This window comes from Ursus americanus, chromosome X (genome assembly GCF_024610735.1).
Source record: "Ursus americanus isolate L20-20 chromosome X, mUrsAme1.1.p, whole genome shotgun sequence".
NCBI classification, from domain to species: Eukaryota; Metazoa; Chordata; class Mammalia; order Carnivora; family Ursidae; genus Ursus; species Ursus americanus.
In genome coordinates, this window is record NC_142164.1 from 88,170,598 (window position 1) to 88,191,834 (window position 21,237).

The window sequence follows — 21,237 nt, forward strand, 5'->3', positions numbered from 1 at the left end:
ACACACCTGTAAACTGCACGGTGGAAAATCCAATTAACGTTATAACTACGGAACTTTCAAAAAATATGCTTAGTTTAAGCAGGTTCTATTGGAAATCTTTAAAAATTCCCGTGTAAGTTCCAGTCCCCACAGAAGTCCCTACAAAGATTACAAAACAATGTATACACCTGCTCCGAAACTCCAACGTAGTATTATTTCACAATGAATGAAAAATAAACAATTTACCGAACCCGAAGCGTCGTACCACAAGAACCTGAAAGGTTCATTATCACCAAGGTCGCACAAGCTAATATTTTTGCAGAAACAGTTAAAAATAGAAAAGTGGTGGGTCCAAGCTAGCTGGAAGGCGATTTCTGCATCAAAACATCTTTCGCGGCTTTGGCCCTCAGCAAATGAAGGGGGACGAAGGAGGTGTAGGAGGCCGATAACCCGGCTCAGGCTCCCAGTCCACAGGGCCGAGGAGAAGCTGACGGTTATCGCGGGAGGGTGGGGGGGAGGCGGACAAGTCGTCGGGCCTGATAGCCAGGCGTAGCCGAGGCCTAGCTCTGCTGCTCCAAATCACTCCACCTCAGTAATGGCGTTTGGTGTCAAGTGGAACGAGACTGGGGAGGAGAGCGGCCGCGAGTTTGCCGAGCGCGGGGCTGCAAGCCCGGGGGCCGGGGGCTACTCGCCCCCGCCGCCGACCCGGGCCCCGGGCGCCGATGCGGGGGCTGCACGCCGGGCCCGGAGACTCTATCCTCCTACTCGGCCCCAGACAGGACTGGAAGGGGGAGGAGGGGGAGGGACGAAGCCGTCAGCCATTTTCCCTTACAGTCCAAAACACACAGACACGCTCCCGGGACGCCGGCTCGGCACAGAACGGAGCCCCGCGCCCCTCCCCCCCGCGCCGCGCGCGCTCGCCCAGTCCGGGGCTGAGGAGGGGGAGCCGGGAAGCCCCCCGGCCGGCCGAGAGAGGAACCGTGGGCTCGCACACCCCCCTCGCCCTCCTCCCCTTAGATCCAGCTGTTGGCCCCGGAGAAGCGCGTCGTCCTGGCGCGGCTGGCTACTCACCGCACGACACAGGCGTCTTCTCTTCAGAAGCAGGGCACGCGGAGGCAGCAGGCAGCTGCAAGACTCAGTCCCAGATCAAGGCCGAGCCTGGGTGCATCCCAGGCCCGGGGGTGACTGGCGACAAAGTGTGTCGAGAGGCTGCGGGCGTGTGAACACCAGGGAGCTGCACAGGGGGCGCCGGAATTCGCTGCTCGCCGCGCCCGCCTCCTCCTCCTCCTCAGCCGGCGGCGGCGGCCCTCTTCCCTCTTCTCCCCTCGGGCCGGGGCTCTCGCTGAGCTCAGACAGACTCCGGGCGGTGCGTTTCTCCTGCGTCACCTCCTCCTGCTCCTCCTCCTGCAGTGGCGGCTTCACCTTCCCCTGGTCGCCGCCTCTGTCCCCGCTCCGGGCCTGGTCGCTTTGCTGCGGCTCTCTCCTCGCTCCCGGCGCCGACCGGAGCACCGGGGGCTGAGGCGGCCGCCTCCCGGGAGAGAGGCGGCAGCGGCGGGCTCCCGCGAGGCCTGTGAGCTGAGCAACGCGGGGAGGGGCTCCGCGCGGCAGAGGCCCGGACGGGCCGGGTGCTGGGAGGTTGTGGCTCCGGCAGCGGCGGAGACTAGCTTCCGCAGCCGCGGATGCCCGTCCTCGCCAATATGGCGGATCCGGCAAACCAAAAAAAAAAAAAGAAGAAGAAAAAAAAGAAAAAAAACGCTCGGCCAGTGGCGGCGGCTGTAGCGGCGGCGGCAGCAGCACTGGCGGCGGTGGAGGCAGCAACGCGGCGGCGCAGACTCCCACTAACCCCAGCGCCGCCCAAAGCCGTGAGGATCCCCGCCCCCGTCAAGCCCCGCCCCTCATAGGGCCCGCCCCCCGGCCCTCCTCCTCTTCCTCCTCCCCCCTACCCACCCCCCGCTCTCGCTCAGCAGCTCCTTCTGCTCCCTTCTCCTAAACCCCGGGTCGTCGAGCCAGGGAGAGTTGCGCGTGCTACCAGGGAAGCCGGGCCACGCGTGTGGCGCTTGGAATCCGGAGAGCTGGAGTGGGGGAGGGGAACACAATGCGGTAAAGATTGTTCACGCAGTACCGCTTTTCCCGGCCGGCCCCTCCAGGGTCGCGCTACGACAGGCAACTGGGTTCCAAACCCCTCATATCGGGACCGATGTGAGAACAGAGGTGACACGAGGACAGGGAAAAGTGGGGTAAGGAAGGTCCGGAAGGATATGGCATACCACGGCGGAGAAGGAGGTGGGAGATCAGGACTGGGAGTGTGTGGCCAGGACAGGGTTAATCGCGCAAACCGCAGCTGCGTCGCTCAGAGTTTGACTTGGGCCGCTTGTTTTTGTTCCATTGTGAACCGTGGCCCCGCCGGCGAGTGCCCGGATGATGACGTCACCAGTCTCCCCCTTTTTCCGGGATTGTGGGGGGGGAGGGGTAGCGGAAAAACTATATCTTGAGACCACGCGCTGGGCGGTCGCACCCGCGGTGCGTGGGGGTCCGGGGGGCAGAGCTGACCCGCGTCACTTGGCATGTGAGACAGCCAGGCCCATTGGGCGGGTACACTGGGGGTGGCAGCAGTGCGAGGTCTCCAGGGCCTGGCCACCTGCTGGGCGCCGATAGGGGAAAGGTGTGGCTATCTCCTGCGGGGTGTGTGGGGGGGAACATGGGGGGCTTGGGGGAGCCTCCCCCCCCCCCCCCCGTGAAGCAAGTGCTCTGAGAAACTCATTCACATGATCCTGCAGCATCAGTACCTGAAAGCTCTTGGGTTTCCTCACAACCTTACTGACTGTGACCGACCACCTTTGACCATAGGAGCCCTTAGAACATCGAAGAAAAAATTATAAAGTGTCACGGAAGGCATAGTGACAAAACAGTACCGAACAGCAAGATCAGTCTCTTTTGCCAAATCATTAATACAATTCAGTGTTAGAATCGAGAAAGGCCTTAAGAACCCACGACATCCGCCATGTACGTCATGGTCTATTTTCTACGTGTTTATATTCCAAAGTGAAGGTTATCAGGCTAATTTCAAATAAATGGTGTGCTTCGATCAATTCTATACAGTCTACTTTCGATGCCCAAATGAAGAGAAATGAAACGCGGTTCCTAATTTACCAGATTTCCTTTTGACTTAAAAATGCTTTCGGACACTAAATGCAAAATTGTAGCAAACGCTTGTAAAGTAGGATTAGTATATTTTGTAGGGAACAGAGTTAGATTTAGTTATGCTATAATTATGTTAATTTTTAACAGAGTGGCTAAAATGGAATCCAAACTAATTGAGGATGACAGCACATTACTGGTATCTTAAATTTTAAAATCACTTCTCTATACATTACTAGACTCATGTTTTCTCCCCAAAAATTATCTAACAAGGTGTCCAAGAAAAAATTCATAGCCCTAATAATTCATAGCACATTTTACCTTGTTTTTATAATTATTTCCATGAATGGCTTTTCTTCTCCATTAGCTTATGAGCCCCTGAAGAGCAGACACCACCATCTGTGTACATTGTACGTTAACCACATGATTTTACTTAATCCTCAGAACCCTGTGAGCTAGCCAGAACATATATTGCTATCACTAATTTTGGATAAATAAACAGAAAGGATATAGTGATTTGCCCATGATCACCAGAAAGGATTGGGAAGTCTTGAACACCGGTCTCGTAACCCTATCAAAAGTGCACCTTTAACAAGGATGTCCACTCTCACCAATTCTATTCGACATTGTACTTGTGGTTCAAACCACAGCAAGAAAAAGAACTAAAAGGCACACAGGTAAGAAATGAACAATTAAACCACCCCTAGCCTCTATTTGCAGATGACATGATCTTATATATAGAAACTCCTGGGAAAGCCACTATAGAAAACTATTAGAGCTAATAAATGAGTTTAACAAAGTTTGCAGGATAGAAGATCGATAATAAAAAGATCAATTATATTGTTATATACTAGCAATAAACAATCAGAAAATGAAGAAAATACTTCTATTATATCATTACATCAAAAAGAATAAAATAGTAATGAATGAATTAAAAGAACTTAACAAAAGTGCAAGATTTGTACGATGAAAACTACAAAACATCATTAAAAGAAATTAAAGATGACCAAAATAAATTGAAAAACAGCCCATGTTCAAGGATTAGAAGACTTAATTTTGCTAAGATAGCAATACCCCCAAATTGATGTTCAGAGTCAACCCAATCCCTATCAAAATCCCAGCAGGTTTTTTGCAATAAGCACATGAAAAGATGCTGAACATCACCTGAAGGAAATGCAAATCAAAACCACAATGAGATACCACTTCACACCCATTAGGATGGCTATAATTTTTTTAAAAAGGAAAATACAAAGTGCTGGCAAGGATAGGGAGAAATTGAAACACTTGTGTCCCACTGGTGGGAATGTAAAATGAGGCAGCTGCTATAGAACACAGTTTGGCAGTTCCCCACAACCTAAACATAAAATCATCCTATGGACCAGCAATTCCACTCCTAAGTATATACCCACAAGAACTGAAAGCAGGGACTCAGATACTTGTCCATTCTTGTTCACGGCAGCACTATTCACAATAGCCAAAATGTGGAAACAATCGAAATGCTCATCAATAGATGAGTGGAAAAACAAGATGTAGTATATACGCACAATGGAATATTATTCAGACTTCAAAAGGAACGAAATTCCAACAACATGAATGGACCTTGAAAACATTATACTAAATAAAAGAAGCCAGACACAAAACGTCACATATTGTATGAGGTATAAGGTATCATAAGTTACCTAAAACAGACTAATTCACGGACAGCAAGCAGAATTACTAGGGGCTCGGGGAGGAGGAATAGGGAGTAATTATTTAATCGGTAAGGTGTTTCTGTTTGGGATGATGAAAAAGTTCTGGAAGTGAAAAATGTTGATGGCTGCACAACACTGTCTATGTACCCAAAGCCAAGGAACGGTACACTTAAAAATGGTTAAAATGATTACTTTTATGTTACATATATTTTACCACAATCTTTAAGAAGTGGGAAAAAATTCACTTTCATATGGTTTAGCCTATAAATGACACTCCCATCAGCAGTTCTAGGAGGACTTAGTCTATCAAGTAGAACTCACCAGCAACTCACTCCTTCCTATGTTCTGTGAATCTACCATGCGCACCTTGGCTCCCAGGGTGGGTATGGCCTACAGGACTACCCACTTTCAACACCTTCCACTCAGTGAATGGGCTAGGCAATCAACAGTTTGAAGTTAGAAGAATAGATTCAATGCCATAGTGCAAGCTCCTTAAAGACCACATAGTCCAGACCCTCCTCCTCATTTCCTTCATTTTGGTTTCTCGCTCTTTTTTAAAAAAGATTTATTTGAGAGAGAGACAGAATTTGCCCCTGTATGAGGTGAGGGGAGGGGACGACAGAGGAGGGAGAGAATTCCAAGCAAAGTCCCCACTGAGTGGGAAGCCCCATGTGCGGTTCAATCCCAAGACCCTGAGGTCAAGACCTGAGCAGAAATTAAGAGTCCCACTCTTAACTGACTGAGCCATCCAGGGACCCCTTGGTTTCTCGTTTCTAACACCTGTCCTCCTTTAGCTTTAAAACGGTAATTTTTTACTTCCTGGTTCTATCCTGGTAGAGCAAAGCCTTATCATATTACATTTCCTCACAAAATTTCCCACTGCACTCTTATTTGTCCAAGCAGAAATGCTTAATAAGTATACTCATTGTTTACTAGGACACTTATCTTAAGGAACAGACACAAAGTGAAATAAGTCAGAGAAAGACAAATACCATAGGATTTCACTTATATGTGGAATCTAAAAACCATAACAGGGGCGCCTGGGTGGCTCAGTCATTAAGCGTCTGCCCTCGGCTCAGGGCGTGATCCCAGGGTCCCGGGACCGAGCCCCACACCAGGCTCCCTGCTGGGCGCCTGCTCCTTCCTCTCCCATTCCCCCTGCTTGTGTTCCCTCTCTTGCTGGCTGTCTCTGTCAAATAAATAAATAAAATCTTTTTAAAAAAATAAATAAAAAATAAAAATAAAAACCAAAACAAAGCAGAAAGAGACCCATAAATATGGAGAACAAACTGGTGGTTGCCAGAGGGGAGGGGCTTGAGGGTGGGCAAAAAGAGGTGAAGGGGAGTGGGAGGTCCAGGCTTCCCATTATGGAATGAAAAAGTACAAAGTATGGGATGAAAGATACAGCATAGGGAATACAGCCAAAGGTATTGTAATAGCATTGTATGGTGATAGATAATAGCTACCCTTGTGGTGAGCACAGCAAATCTACAGAGTTGTCCAATCACTGTGTGGTACACCTGAAACTAATAAAACACTGTATATCAACTGTACTTCAATTAGAACAAAAAAAGAACAGACAGACTTGGATAAGTTGATATCAGTTAATACTTTCAGGGCCACACATTCCCAAATTCTACAGACAAGGGATTAAATGCTTCATACTTGTGAAAATGTCTTCTGGGTTAATGGCCAAGCTAATATAAAACTGGTAATATGTCTTCTAAAGAAGGCTTTGTGATTTGAATGGAATGAAGAAAGTCCACACGGACTTACTATCTTTCATATAAAAATATGGTAAGGGGCGCCTGGGTGGCTCAGTGACTGACAAGAGACTGACAAAACAAGAGACTGACTCTTGTTTTCAGGCGGGTCATGATCTCAGCGTGGTGAAATCCAGCCCCATGTTGCACTCAGCAGGAGTCAGCTTGAGATTCTCTCTCTTCCTCTGCCCCCCCCACCAACTCATGCATATACGCGCGGTCTCTCAAAAAAATAAATGGATAAATAGATCTTATAAAAAAAAAAAAAAAGTAGTCTGCCTATCCTGCTGTGGGAGACTCTCTCTAAAACTTACCTATTTCCAGCCAAGGACCTGTATGCAGACCCCAGGGGATTATTTCACTCCTTTTATTCTAGAGTTTTAGAATCTCCTGGGTTTTATTTAAAATTTGAAGGGTTCTGTTTTACATATTTTATATAAACCACCATGGGACAGAATAATCTGATCTTTTTATCTTTACTACCAGTCTGAATTATATCGTCTAGCCTTAAGAAATATACATTTTCCCAGTCGGAGAATGACAACTATGCGTCCTTGAAGCCTGGATCTTCCTATTACGTTCATGGCATAAGCAAATAGCCTCAGCATGACTTGGGGCCGCTGACTATGCCTCACTCATGGCCCACTGCTAGTTCTACTAAACTCAGAGCTCCTTAACAGTGGTATAGCTCAGCTCTGTCTGTGTGTCTGTCCAGAAGATTCCAAATGTTCCAGGTCTTATCTAGCTAAAATATAAGCCTCATGACTTAAATGTGAACCTGCAAAGTCAACCTGATTTTCTCAACCACTTTTACAATCAAAATCGCACTGCAGTCACCCAGACCAACCATCTGGTAATTCAAACACCAAGTCAAATTCTTACTACATTCTCTCCACATGGCTGCAGCCTGGTTAAAACCTCAGCTCCATCTTGCTTTCTGCCTTAGTACACCCTCCCTATTTCTTCTTAGCCAGCCTGGAAATTTTGTAATAACATACATTTTCAACCAATCTTTCCTTTTGCTAGAGTTTCTTTGAAGTCCACTCTAATTTGGAAGTATTATTGCTTATGCCAAAAAAAAGTAATCACTATTAAGCTCCAAGGTTCTGATCACCAGTTTCAACATGTGTGTGGGAGGGAGGTGGTTTTCCCCCATGTGACCAATTAACGATTCTGACACCAGCTGGGTGTCCTACAATTCAACTTAATTCTGACACGATCCACCCACAGATAGCATCACATTCCACAGGTTAAGGGATCAGTCCCACCAAAAGTGCCCTTCATTTCAGATGGCAATCACAATTCCAGGTTGTTACCTGTGCTTCTGACAAACCAGCTATAGATTGGAGGTTCCAATGACACCCACCCTGGGTTACAGATTAAGGGCTCAGTCCTACAAGACTGTCCACTCACCCCACTTCAGATGTCAACGGCAAATCCAGGATGTCACCGGTGCTTCTGTCCAAATGGCTATAAATCAAAGGTTCCCACGGCACCAGCCATGGGTTTGATTAATTTGCTAGAACGATTCACAGAACTCAGAGAAACATTTTACTTACTACATTACTGACTTACTATAAAAGGGCAAATAACTCAAGAACAGCCAGATGAAGAGATGCATAGGGACAGGTATGGATAAGAGGCACGGAGATTCCAAGCCCTATCCAAGTGTGCCATCCTCCCATATCTCCATTTGCTCACCAGCCTGGAAGCTCTCTGAAGCCTCTCCCTTTGGGGTTTTTATGGAGGATTCATTATACAGATGGGATTGATTAACTTAATCAATGACTACTGGTGATCTATTCAATCTCTAGTCCATCTCTGCTCCCTGGAGATTGGTGGGGGGAGGGGGGGATAACTGAAAGTTCTAACCCTCCAATCATATGGTCGGTTCTCCTGGCAACCAGCTCCATCCTTAGATGCTTTCCAGAAGTCACCTCATTAACACATACCCAGTTGTGATAGAAAAGGGGCTTGTTATAAATAAGAAGACACCCATTTCACTTTATGGTTCTGAAGCCATAAAGTTTCAGGAACTGTGAACGAAAGGCCAAATATTATGACAAAAGATGCTCCCACTACACTTACTGCTCAGGAAATTCCAAGGATTTGGGGGGCTAGCTATGAGCCAGGAACCTTGGATGAAGACTAAAGATATGAGAAATATGTTGGTCATTCACTGAGCAGGGAACCCAACACAGGGCTCCATACCACGACCCACGAGATCATGACCTGAGCGGAAATCTCAAGTCAGATGCTTAACCAACTGAGCCACCCAGGCGCCCCTGTATATATTCTAATACATATAATTACTTTATACATAGAAGATGTAATAAAGTGCTATTTCTCTAAATATACTCTGCAATTCAAACTTTTCAAAAACACAAAGAGGCTTTCTTTCAACCAAATTTGGTAAGGTCTCCAGTTTTTTGTTTTCATTTATCTTTGTCTCCTAAGCATTGCATTTTTGACTGCCAGAAACAGCTATTCTTTCTTGGTTCTTAGGTATGTGTTTTGCCTCTTTTAGATTAAAAAAAAATTTGGGGGGGGAATGCAAACAATGATTTGTCAACTACGTAGCATCAATTTCTCCCTTCTTTTTATTTTTGGGCTCATTTCAAGACTTCTTGCTTCTTCTTGGGTTGATCTAGGTAATGCAGAGAACATCACTGCTCCTGCTCTGTTCTCGGGTTTGCAGACTCAAGTAGCTGTTTACAGAATGTGCTACTGTTTGTGGCTGCATTGTTCACTCCGTTAGCTCAAGGACTAGAGAAAAACTGCATTGTTTCCAAATCAGTCAGTCTTTTCTGCTTTATCAAGTCCTTCAACAAACATGGCACTGTATATCAAAATAGTGATTTATAATAGCTTTTCAATGTGTGCTAGGAATGCTAGTGTAACAGGTGGTATAACCAGCCTGATCCAAGCCTAACATGGACATCAGATGCTTAAACAAAATAAAATCTGCATATGTGTCACAAACAAAAAAAATTATTGTATATGTGATATAACATTACAAAATGTCTGGCAAATGGGAGAAATTTTCCTTACTTCCATTACCAAAACCAATGACCACTATCATTTTTGTGTATTACCTTCCAGATTTTTTCATACGAATCCTCCTTTAAAAACTTATAGAAATAGGGGCGCCTGGGTGGCTCAGTTGTTAAGCGTCTGCCTTCGGCTCGGGCGTGATCCCAGTGTCCTGGGATCGAGCCCCACATCAGGCTCCTCCGCTGGGAGCCTGCTTCTTCCTCTCCCACTCCCCCTGCTTGTGTTCCCTCTCTCACTGGCTGTCTCTATCTCTGTCAAATGAATAAATAAAACCTTTAAAAAAAAAACTTATAGAAATAATATAACCAAATTTAGAAAGTTTGGAAAATTGAGAAAAATAAAAACAACCCCTATAATGCTAAAATGTGATTGCTATAATTTTGGTAGATTTTCCACTAACCTTTCAAAATTATATTTCCTTTACTTATTTTGAAGAATACTAGATATGGATACACATCCTTTTTAAAAACAAACATTTATTCACTTCAAAGAACACTCATTCATGCTATTTATTTTTTTTTTTTAAAGATTTTATTTATTTATTCGACAGAGATAGAGACAGCCAGCGAGAGAGGGAACACAAGCATGGGGAGTGGGAGAGGAAGAAGCAGGCTCATAGAGGAGGAGCCTGATGTGGGGCTCGATCCCAGAACGCCGGGATCACGCCCTGAGCCAAAGGCAGACGCTTAACCGCTGTGCCACCCAGGCGCCCCCATGCTATTTATTTTCTGTACCTTGCATTTTGTCACTTAAAATATCTTGCAAATGGGGCACATGGGCGGCTCAGTTGGTTGAGTGGCCAACTCCTGGTTTCGGCTCAGATCATGATCTCGGGGTCATGAGATCAAGCCTGGCGTCAAGCTTGGCACTCAGTGCCGAGTCTGCTTGTCCCTCTCCCTCTGCTCTGCCCCCCACTCTCTCTCTCTCTAAAATAAATAAATAAAATCTATTTAAAAAAATCTTGCAAATCTTTCCATATCGGGACATCTAGAGCTGACCTTTTTGATTACATAGTATTCCACTGGGTGGATGCAGCATAATTTAAATAGCCAGTCCTTGGGGTACCTGGGTGGTGCAGCTGGTTAAGTGTCCAACTCTTGGTTTCAGCTCAGGTCGTGATCTCAGGGTTGTAACATGGAGCATGGCCATGTTGGGCTCTGTGCTGGGTGTGGAGTCTCCTTGAGATTCTCTCTCCCTCTCCCTCTGCCCCTCCTCCCCTGCGCTCTCTTTCTCAAATAGATAAATAAAAATTTTTTTAAAAATGAATTCTTGCCATTTTGTGACAACATCATGGATGGACGTCAAGGGCGTAAGTGAAACAAGTCAGACAGAAAAAGATTAATATCATATGATCTCACTTACATGTGGAATCTTAAAAAACAAACAAAAAAACAAGCCCATAGATAGAAGAGATTGGTGATTGTTGGGAGGCTGGGGAGTGAAGGGGCTGGACAAAATGGGTGAAGGGTGTCAAAAGGTATAAACTTCCAGTTATAAAATAAGTAAGTCATAGGGACATAGTTTACAGCATGGAGACTATAGTTAACGATACTATATTGGATATTTGAAGGTTGCTAAGAGAGTAATCTTAAAAGTTCTCATCACAAGAAAAAAATGAACTATATATAGCAACATGTTGGCTGGATTCATTGTGATCATTTCACAATATATACAAATAGCAAATCACGTTGTACACCTGAGAATAATATAGTATGTCGATTTACCACATTAAAAAAAAAAAAGTAGAAAAAGGGTGGAAGGCAAAAAACAAAAACCAAAGAATGAGGGCAATGAATGGAAAACAGGAACAAATATGGAAGTATTAATCCAACTAGATCAGTACACATCAATGGTTTAAATACGCCAAGTAAAGAAACTGTCAGAGTGGATTAAAAAAACAAGACCCAACTATTTGCTGTCTATAAGAAACCCACCTTTTTTTTTTTTTTTTTAAAGTAGCTTCCACACCCAGCATGGAGCCCAAGGCAGGGCTTGGACCCACGACCCTGAGATCAAGACCTGGGCCGAGATCAAGAGTTGGGACACTTAACTGACTGAGCCACCCAGGTGCCCCAAGAAAACCACTTTAAAAAGAAAGACACAAATAAATTAAAAGTAAAGGGACCATAAAAGATGTACAGGGCTGGGACCCCTGGGTGGCTCCGCAGTTTAAGTGTCTGCCTTCGGCTGAGGTCATGATCCCAGGGTCCTGGGATCCAGACCCGCCTCGGGCTCCCTGCTTGGCGGGAAGCCTGCTTCTTCCTCTCCCACTCCCCTTGCTTGTGTTCCCTCTCTCGCTGTCTCTTTCTGTCAAATAAATAAATAAAATACTAAAAAAAAAAAAAAAAAAGATGTACTGGGCTGACACTAATGGAAAGAAAGCTGGAGCAACAATATTAATTTCAGACAAAAATACTTCAATGACTATCATTCCACACATAACTTTTTTTTTCTTGTTTACAAGACAGATGATCTCTTTTTCTCCAAACTGTTTTGGTTTGTTTTCTTCTTTTACTGAGGTATAAAATACATACAGTAATGTGGGTAAAATGCATTTAAGAGTATAGCTTGATGAATTTTTATTTTTTCTTGAAACATTGTTCAAGTTTTTCTTTAAATTCCAGTTAGTTAACATACAGTGTTATTAGTTTCAGTGCACAATATAGTGACTCAGCAATTCTATACAACACCCAGTGCTCATCACAAGTGCCCTCCTTAATCCCCATCACCTATGTCACCCATCTCCCACACCCCTCCCTTCTGGTACCCATCAGTGTGTTCTCTATAGTTAAGAGTCTGTTTCTTGGTTTGCCTCTCTTTTTCCCTTTGCTCGTTTGTTTTGTTTCTTAAATTCCACATACGAATGAAATCATACAGTATTTGTCTTTCTCTGACTGATTTATTCTGCTTAGCATAATACCCTCTAGTCCAACCATGTCATTGTAAACGGCAAGGTTTCGTGCTTGATGAATTTTTACATATATACATATATTTTCCACAGTTTTAACAATGTTAATTTTGTTAATAATGTGAACAATTTAGCAGTTATTGTATTAAACACTGTTCTAAGAACTACACGTGTATTAATTCCTTTAATCCTCATAATAAACCTATAAGTTAGCTACTATTATCATCCCATTTTAGAGATGAGGAAACTAGGGCACAGAGTAAGCACTTGGCCAAGATCATATGGTCTGTAAACTTAGAGCCAGAATTCAGATCCATGCAGTCATGTCCCAGCATCTGAGTGCTTAACATTCCTGTAACTACATGTGAAGATAATCATGGAAGTGGCTTGGCACGGTGTCTGACGCACACTAGTAAGTGCTCGATAGCACTATCGTTTTTACTCTTATTATTACGGTTTCATTGAACCTGGGGTGCCATCAGTTGCAAGACACATCATTATTTTAAATGATACTAACAAAGAAAACACTGTCAATCATAATAATTGAAGACTATATTTAGTGTTGTAAGACGCATTCCGATTCCAAAGATCTTAAGATGTAAAAAAAAATGTACTTTGTAGAATGAAAGAAATTCAGTATTATTGTAATAGTTTTGTAGTTAGTGCTGTTTAATAGCTTTAAATACCATATATGTAGCAAGCCCCTCCACATTTATCTATTCAGTCCTGACCACTCCTCTGAAACATAAACCTGCATCTCCAACTTCCTACTTAATGTCTCCACATGGATACGTCAAAAATCACATGTCTCAAACTGAGTTCTCGATAGCCTTTCCATCTTGGCATACAGCAGCTCTATTCTTCCAACTTTTCAGGCCCAAAACCTTAGCATCAACAAATTCTGAGGTCTCTACTTTCCTTTTTTTTTTTTTTTATGTTTTGTTTTTATTTATTTGACAGAGAGAGAGAGCATGTGTGCACAAGCAGGGGGAGTAGTAGCAGGCAGAGGGAGAGGCAGAAGCTGACTCTCTGCTGAGGAGGGAGCCCGATGTGGGGCTCAATCCCAGGACCCTTGGATCCTGACCTGAGCTGAAGGCAGACGTTCAACCAACTGAGCCACCCAGGCGCCCCTGAGGTCTCTACCTTCTGTATAAATCCAGAATTCAGCCACTTCTCACCACCCACACTACCAACACAGCTAGTCCACAGCACCCTGTGGCAGAGACTGCTAGCTGCTCACCTACTCCATGCTTTCCTCTCCTTCCTGGCACACATTTCCCAGCCTCCCTTGCAGTTAGGTGTGACCACATGGACTGCGAGAACAAATTTCATTTACCATTTCCAGCCTGTCCATGTAAACCTCGCAAGCACACTAATGTATGCTTTTCTCCCCCTGCAGCTTGCTGTAAAAGAGATGGCAGATGGCTCCAAACCTTACTCCAAGGATGACCTTGGTAGCCACGTGTTGAAGAAAGCAAAGCCTCAGTCAGCCTGGGTTTCAAAGGGCTGTACCAATGACCTGTTCACCCACCCGGTATGATAAGAAGAGCAATAGAGAAATTTTTGTTGTTTGAACCAGTGGACAAGGAGGGAAATTATATTTTTTTTTTTTATAGCTTTACTTTTTTTTTTTTTTTAATGATTTTTTATTATATTATGTTAGTCACCATACAGTACATCCCCGGTTTCCGATGTAAGGCTCGATGATTCATTAGTTGTGTATAACACCCAGTGCACCATGCAATACGTGCCCTCCTTACTACCCATCACCGGTCTATCCCATTCCCCCACCCCCCTCCCCTCTGAAGCCCTCAGTTTGTTTCTCATAGTCCATAGTCTCTCATGTTTCATTCCCCCTTCTGATTACCCCCCCTTTCTTTATCCCTCTCTTCCCCTACCGATCATCCTAGTTCTTATGTTCCATAGATGAGAGAAATCATATGATAGTTGTCTTTCTCTGCTTGACTTATTTCACTTAGCATTATCTCCTCCAGTGCTGTCCATGTTGTAGCAAATGTTGAGAACTCGTTCTTTCTGATAGCTGAGTAATATTCCATCGTATATATGGACCACAACTTCTTAATCCAGTCATCTGTTGAAGGGCATCTCGGCTCCTTCCACAATTTAGCTATTGTGGACATTGCTGCTATGAACATTGGGGTGCATATGGCCCTTCTCTTCACTACGTCTGTATCTTTGGGGTAAATACCCAGTAGTGCAATGGCTGGGTCATAGGGTAGCTCAATTTTTAACTTTTTAAGGGACCTCCACACTGTTTTCCAGAGTGGCTGTACCAACTTGCATTCCCACCAACAATGTAGGAGGGATCCGGAGGGAAATGATATTGCAGGATAGAAAGATGGAGAGTTTTGTCTTGTTAAACAGCAAATGTTACCTGTAATAAAAGTCGCACTAAGTGCCTCCTGAGCCTACAGCTTTCAGAAAGGAGGCCAGAAAGCAATGTTAGTAGTGTGTACTGACGGTTACTGGCTACAGTTAGCAAGGTATTACAAGGAAGACAAAAGCTCAGGCAAGAACGGGCTGGTTAAGTTGCAGAAATGAAATAAGAAATTTGGGGATTCAAGATTAGAAAAGCTGACTGCTGGAGAGCCTGGGTGGCTCTTGAGTCTCTGACTCTTGGTTTCTACTCCGGTCGCGATCTCAGCGTAGTGAGATGGAGCCCCACGTCCAGCTCCCCAATGGGCATGGAGTCTACTTGAGATTCTCTCTTTTTCCCTCTGCCCTTCCCCCTGTTCTATCTTTCAAAGAAAGAAAGAAAGAGAGAAAGAAAGAAAAGCTGACTGCTTCTGCATCCCACATAATAAGATAAGACTGAAAAGGGCTCTGTGTAACAAAGGTGTAGGAGAACAGCTCCCTCATGATGTCCTGTGACCTTGCATAGTTCCATGTAGGCCACACAAACAAGGAATCTGCAGTCCGACCCAACGCATGGCAGAATCCTCTGTGATTCCTCCTGGAACAAAGGGAGTTAGGGACAGGGAGCTGCTACAAAGTTGCTTCTCTGCCCCTATCTTATGGGAGACTGCCACAAGGCTGTTTCTTATCCATCTCCCTGGTTTGGGGGAAGGCAGCTCTTTCTAGCTTCCCTGCTAGGATCCCGCTGCCAGCTTCCATGGCTTTCTATAAAACTGCTTAGCTGTATGAGAACCGGCTTCTGCACAGCAGTGACTGACCACTCTGATGGTCTGTCATTTGGTTCCTCATGTTCAGTGTGACCCTGTGGGACCGCCTGAGCACCTGACACAAAGGCTGGTAAGACTCCTGAGTTAAACGGGGGCTCCGCCCTAAAGCGAAAATCAGACTGAAGGTGGTGGTGCCCTTCTCATCTAAGCCTGCTGTTTGAGATGGCATCGAGGGAGCCACCGTTAATTTCAAAAGGGAGCAATGCAGGAACAAGGAGACAAATACATAAGGTAGACGCCACAACCACGTCCAGGAAGAGAACGTGGGCAAGGTCTAAAACAAAAAGATCAGAGGACTACTGAGGTTTTGAGGGAACTGAATCACCCAAGAAATCAAGACCTGGCCTGAAAAAGCTACGAGGTTTAACAGAACCTTTGCACAGGAAGCGATCTGGGAAAGCGGAGGGAGTCTCCAGTCCCCATCATTCTCTCTCTCACATCCCTTCCTTCTTGCCCCCCTCTCGCTCTCCGTACCAACCAGCCTCCCTATCAATCCCTGAACATGATAAAGCACATTCCCACCTCAGATCCTTGGCCTTGCTGGTTCCTTCCTATCCCTGAAAAGTTTCTTTTCAGTTATCTACAAAATAGTTCATATTTGCAGATTTCAGATATTTACAAAGGACATCACTGGATCCCAGCCCTAGGTACACCAAAAACAACTGAAACAGACTATGTAGCTTTCTCCCTGTAGCTCCCACTCCCACAGGCACCAGGTCCAGTGTCGGTTGCATAAAACAAAAGCTAGGTATAACCTATCTGCTACGCCACCTGCTCATGCAAGGACCTCAGAGCCCCAACAAAGTGCACCTAATTATTTCCAGGAGGCGCTGGGGGTTGTCACGTGTGCTTGGGAACAAGGCCCATTCAATAGTCTCCATGAGACTCGACTCTCAACTGGATACCAGACGCTGCAGCCACTCTGAAGACTCCTGGAAGGTACTGGTACCTCCAGCTTGATGACAGTACTTCCACCTCGGTGGCCCCTTAGGGAGTAGGGTGCTGCTGCGTTGTCGTGTGGTTGGGGTGAACAGCTCTCTCACCCGTGTTATCTTCTGCTAAAGGAGCCCGGAGCAGTGCCAGATGGGAAATGTAGGATAAGGCGGCTATGCTGCGTCCTGTAGTAAGAGCATTGGCACCCTGCTAGTCCGCCTGTCTTCGAGGTATTCCGAAACACAATTTCCAATGTGTGGGGGGCAGGGCTCCCCACACTAAGGAACAATTCGCAGACACTAACAAGGTGCCTGAGAATTCAACTCATTCTGCCACTATCTACCTGGAAAGAATATCAGATTCTACAGGTTAAGGATGCAGTCCCACAAGACTGCCCCCCCCACACACACCTCACCTCAGACACCAGTCACAAACGTAGGTTGTTACTTGTGCTTCTGACCAACTGGCTAGAGATAGATAGGAGGTTCCAATGACTCCCTCCTTGGTAACTCAATTCAAACACCAGCTGCAAGTCTACACTGACCTGTCCTTCTGACTGACTGGCTAGGTTCCAACGACCTACTCCTTGGGTTCAATTCATTTGCTAGAGTGGCTCACAGAACTCAGAGAAACATTTTACAGAAATGATTGGTTTATTATAAAAAAAGATATAATTCAGGAACAGCCAGATGGAAGAGATGCATAGGGGGACGTCTGGGGAAAGGATGAGAGGCTTCCTTGCCCTGTCCAGGAGCACCACTCTCCCCACATCTCCGCGTGCTCACCAACCCAGAAGCTCTCTGAACCCCGTCCTTTCAGTTTAAATCAATGGCCAAAGGTGATTGATTCAATACCCCCCCTCCCCCGCTGGAGACTGAAATTTCCAACCTTCTAACCATAAGGTTGGTTCCCAAGGCAACCAGCCCCTTCCTTAGGTACAGTCCAAGTCACTCATGAACATAACAAAAGATACCTTTAGGCTCTCGACCCTGAGGAAATTCCGAAGGTTTCAGGAGTTCGGTGCCAGAAACGGAACCAAAACCAAATATATTGCTTATTATAAACCACAATATCACAGTCCACCCTGGTCTTCGAACACAGACCCCTAATAGCAAAACAATCATAAAAGTTAAAAAAAAAAAAAAACAACTCATTCAGTCATTAATAGCTATCCAGTCCAGCATCATATGGAAGAGGAGCAGTCCTCCTCCCAGGGGGCTGGCCACTCTGGTTTGCAGGGTTCCATTCGATCCTGTCAGGTTCCAAAAACAAGAGCGGTCCCAGCAGCATATGGCTTCACCCTCTCAGGCATCTGGTATACTCAAACTAAGAAGTAATAGCATCTCCTGCTCTGAGCCTCTTCGGAGATGTCAATGTAATACTGGATTTCCCCCCTTATATAACCCACGTACTCAGCCCCTTACCCCTCAGTTACTATTCTTCTTTCCCTCCATTTATATCCAGACCTTCCCATCTCTGGAAGGAACATTAGGTTTGGCCACTGTGCTGGTGGTAGATTGCAGGCAGCACAACTAGTCGAGCAAGTCCCTCCCCCTCAGTCCAGTTCTAGTTAGATAAGGTAAGGTTACCCACTAGTGGAGACTAGTGGGCTATCTTTACCACCAGGCAATACAGCTGAATTCATAGTTAGCCCCAATTTCACCAGAAGGGGTGCAGGCCCTTAGGAATTCTGACACAAAGGTTAAAAACACACAGTTGCAGTTTCTTGCTTAGGAATCCAGCCCTTGTAGTCCTGGGCCCTGTGACCACTGCATCAAGTGGGGGGGGGGGGAAGTTGAGGCAATGTGGAAAAGAAAGAATACTAGCACCTTCCACACCCCCTCTTCACCCCGATCCACCAGAAAAACAGAGGAATCTATCCAGTGGGGACACTTGTGTTGTCTCCTCATGTTCGAGGCTTCACACTCGTGAAGGCCTGTAAGCGAGCTCCCTTCATGTGTTTCTCTACCCCTTGCCCGCCCTGACCCCCCGCCCCCACTGGTAGACAACCACTGTTTAATAGCCCCATCCACTCTGTCAAACTAGTCCTCTTAGGAGGATATCCCTGTCCAGTGCTAGACATTATCAGCTCTAAAGCAGATTCCTTGGTCTGAAGAAACCGCGATGGGCTGTCCAAAGCAGCGCCGGATCCTTAGCTCTGGTTTTTTCCCAGCACTGGAGCTTCTGCCCCTCCCACCGGCTAAGCAAAGCCACTCTATAGAGTTGGTGACTCCTGCTGTCAGGACCCATTTGTAGCCCCCAGGGGCTGCCAGCATCGGTCTCACTTGCCAGCTATGTTCAGGCCCTTCCCACCAGGGAATCTGCCACACAGCCATCTGCAGTCTCCATCTCCTTTGCTAACAAACAATTCTTGTGCCTCCGAAGGTGCCAGAGGAACAGGTCTGGAACTAGCCATTCTCTGCCTTGCTGCAGACCCCCTCAGTGTCCACTCCTCTCATGGACCCAGGCGGCCACCTCAAGGGACCAGAGGGGGAGATCTGCTGGTTTGTTCCAACCACCTTCCAAACCTGGAAGGGAGTTCTGATGGGCACTGAGATGTCCCTACCTTAATGCACGCTTCAAATTTCCATAGGGCTACGCCCTGCGTGGGCATCCCTTTAATAGGTCACGTTTCTACCGCCCTCCTGCTGACCAGAAGCCCAGGCTACTGGCCACTGCCCATTAGTCGGTAAAAAGTCAAACATACAGGCTTTTTATCACGGTTCAATTCTTCCATCACTGCTAGCAAAACAGCATGCAATTCAGACCACTGAGCTGATGGGTTTTTACCTTTTTCAATCAGAATGGAGGCCTTCCAAGCAAGATGTTGTCCATTCTACCCACCACCACCATCCCCCCCCCCCCGTGGAACTTCTGTCCACAAATCAAGCAGCTCTTTGTCCATCAGTCGAGAGCTGTTTATAGGGCACTGACTAAGTGATAAGTGACGAGAGAATCCAGCAGGCTCCTCACACAGTTCCAGAGTCAGTCCTAGGGGAAAAGGGGCTCCCTGCTCCTGAGGAAGCTCCTCCTCGCATTCCCCAGGCACTTCCATCCCCGTTAAGGTGTTCCTCCAACATCATCCTAGACATCATGGGTATTTCAGGTTTCAAGATCATGTTACATCCTTCAGCTTCAATTAATATCCCCCAGCAAGGTAGTAAATGCCCTTCAAAATTCTCTTCCCCCAAGTCCCAGTAGTGATCACTGGGAGGCGCTCACAAGCTCTTGCCATAAGCCCCAGTCTACACTCTACAAAGCGCTATTGCCGAGAATTGGTCTCTACCAGCATTCCAGCTGCCACCCTCCACTGCGCGGGCTCAGGCGTCTTACTGGTTCCCATTTAGCACGTCCTCTTAGTATTTATTGCTTGAAGGGCAGGTGCACATGCCTTCCGTTACAATACTAGGTAAGGGAAGTATTCCCATCAGATACAATGTCCATCCCTTATCCATCCCTACTATTTTGCCTTTTAACCATCAGGTAAAAGAAACCCAACCCCTTCCCATAAAGTCGACTCAAACATACAAATTCTCCTACAAACTTTGACCACGATTCCATCAACTCACGTCCGTAGCTGTAACCTCCGTTAGGACTTCATCAACAGGTTATATAGGGTAAGGGAAGTGTTCCTCAGCCACTTTTAATATCCATCCCCGTTAAAACATTCAGGTAAAGTTAACATGATTCCTTTAGAGAGTATCAGCTTCAACATTCCAACTTTCACAATCCTATCAACCTGATGTTTTTACATTCTGTCAATCTAACTGGCAGGAGTCAGGTCTTCGCCGATGGGTTTTGGTACCATAGTTCATAGGACTCCCGTATGAAGGAGTCCAGGAAACTTCTCTGACCATTTTACCTACTCTTGCGCTATAAAGGTTTTGGGTCCCCAGTGAGGGGGTCAAGCCAAGGGACCCTGGCCCTTTTGTCAATCTTTATCTTGATTAATCTGCCTAATTGCTCGCCCAAGCAGTTGCTGGTCAGGTACTTCATTGTTATTTTTGCCTTCTGGCTTGTAAAATTCCTCCAAACAGGGGTAAATAAAGCAGAATTGTTTGGGGCCCTTTAATGCTGGGGGAGCAACAGGGGTCCACTTGGCCCCACCAACCATAGTGCTGTATTAAAACCTTTGTCTTAACCCCCTCAATGTCTGTTCTATTCATCCTATTTCTTTTTTAAAAAAGTTATGCAATTTATATATGCTAAGCAAACAAACAAAAAAAACAGTTCACCCATTTCTTACTAACCATCTAAAAACTTCCACCTGGCTGTTCTGTTTCCTCTTTGTTTCGCTCCTATCAATATTCACTTTATTCATCCTATTTCTTAATAACTTCAAAAGTTTCCACCTAGTTCGGAGGCATCCTTTGACTTTCCCCATTGGCTTGTTAATTAACCTAAGGTTTCTATTAGCATCTGTAAGACCCCTGAGAAGCTGAGACAGCATATTCGGTGAGGCTTCCCGAGCTGTTTTTTGGTTTTGCAACAATGAGGTTATATGGGGCGCCCCTGTGAAAGGGACCCCCTCAACCACAGCATTTACCACGACCTGGGTAATGGGCATA

The 21,237-nt window shown here is 45.7% G+C and overlaps 1 protein-coding gene and 1 pseudogene across 3 annotated transcripts in view; one reads left to right on the forward strand and one right to left on the reverse strand.

Annotated features, from left to right (window-relative positions):
* Nucleotides 1–21,237, reverse strand: part of USP9X (ubiquitin specific peptidase 9 X-linked) — a 162,668-nt gene that overhangs the window by 138,325 nt on the left and 3,106 nt on the right. Inside the window, exon 1 of one of the 3 annotated variants that reach the window (XM_045804057.2) lies at nucleotides 1,051–1,188. The exons of the other annotated variants lie outside the window; for them this stretch is intronic. The gene's annotated coding sequence lies outside the window, so the exon portion shown is untranslated. Of the gene's footprint in view, nucleotides 1–1,050; nucleotides 1,189–21,237 lie in introns of those variants that run through there. 3 annotated transcript variants of the gene reach the window in all.
* Nucleotides 1,677–21,237, forward strand: part of LOC123791199 (small ribosomal subunit protein eS1-like) — an 87,254-nt pseudogene continuing 67,693 nt past the window's right edge.